The sequence below is a fragment of the Gadus macrocephalus genome, chromosome 13 (assembly GCF_031168955.1).
Source record: "Gadus macrocephalus chromosome 13, ASM3116895v1".
Classification (NCBI taxonomy): Eukaryota; Metazoa; Chordata; class Actinopteri; order Gadiformes; family Gadidae; genus Gadus; species Gadus macrocephalus.
Window position 1 is genome coordinate 1,459,909 of NC_082394.1, and position 1,634 is coordinate 1,461,542.

Consider the following 1,634-nt stretch of genomic DNA (forward strand, 5'->3'; position numbering starts at 1 on the left):
CAGACTACTAGCTTCTTCTGTAGCAGGGGGGGTATCTCGTTGTTTTGACTTTGCTTACCACCAACAGCAGCACAAACAATGCACGGTGAATGTACAGTGAAACCATCATCTCAAAACGGAATTAAACTCCGCACACATTGCCAGACCACGGTCGACCCTCCCTCCACGCAGATCGGCCCCCGCAGCGCTCAGGACGGGGTCCGCGGGGATTCCCTCTGAAGGAAAGCCATCAGGAAAGGTTCTCCTCAACAGCCTCTCCCTACCAGGGAGCATCAGACCCACTGCCCGCATACACCGTGCATAACATCAAAACTCATATTTCATGCTTACCGACGGCCCCGCCAATGAAACCGCTGGAACTCGGCCCACCGAACCCATAATCAGATTATGTCTGAGTGAACTCTCCCTCCCCCCCCCCCCATCTCGAGTTCCCCCCCCCCCCCCCCTTCCCCAAATAGTGCACTAAAGCAGAACCACGGCCTGGTTCTGGGCTCGGGTTCCCTGTTTGTGGCGGGGGGGGGGGGGGGGGGGGGGGGTTGTGTCAGGCCCTAGTCGGGGTGAACAGCATCGCGGGGGGGGGGGGGGGGCTAAAGGGGGCTATTGTGCTGTGGCCCCCCCCGTCGTAACAGAGCATATGCCCCGGTATGGAGCCTGCTTAACGCTGTTCAACTTCATTGAACACAACTTTAATGCCGCCCCCGCCCCGCCCCCCCCCCCCCCCCCCCCCCCCCCCCCCCCCCCCCATCCTGCCCGATTCAACGATGATGATTTGGGGAAAAGGTTGAGACCAGAGATTGTGTTGTCGGGGTGTGTGGTTGTGTTTGAGTTGGTGGTTTGGGATGTGTGTGTGTGTGTGTGTGTGTGTGTGTGTGTGGCCGAAACACCACTTGGTTAATGTGCCAGACACACAGACACACACACACAGCACACACTGACTTATATACAGCCATGCATAAAGACTCTCACACACACACACACACACACACACACACACACACACACACACACACACACACACACACACGCACACGCACACGCACACACACACAACACGCACACACACACACACACACAACACACACACACACACACACACACACACACACACACACACACACACACACACACACACACAGTTCATAGTGATATAGGAGCATGCACAAAGACACAATTGAAAACACACCACACACACACACACACACACACACACACACACACACACACACACACACAACACACACACACACACACACCTTTATTAACCAATTACAGTTCTTGGGGGTGGAGTAGATCAGATATTTCTACCTTGTGATTACAGTGCAGTACTGTAATCTCATTACAGTAACATGATTCACTCCTCTATACTAACACACGTTAATGTGCACAAAACAGATTTATGCATGACCTGTTGAATGTATGTGTGTGTGGGGTGTATCTTTGTGTGTATTGTGTGCAGGGCGGCGCCAACGGTTGTTTGCCGTTGCTATAGCAACTCCAAGCAATTACTCAGAACCCCAGAGCAACCCCTGATTTTTTGTCAAACTCAAACAACATATTTGAAATAATGCCATTTTCCGTAAAATGGTATTAAATAAGTTCAACTAAACCTACTAGTTGGTGTTTAAATACAGATT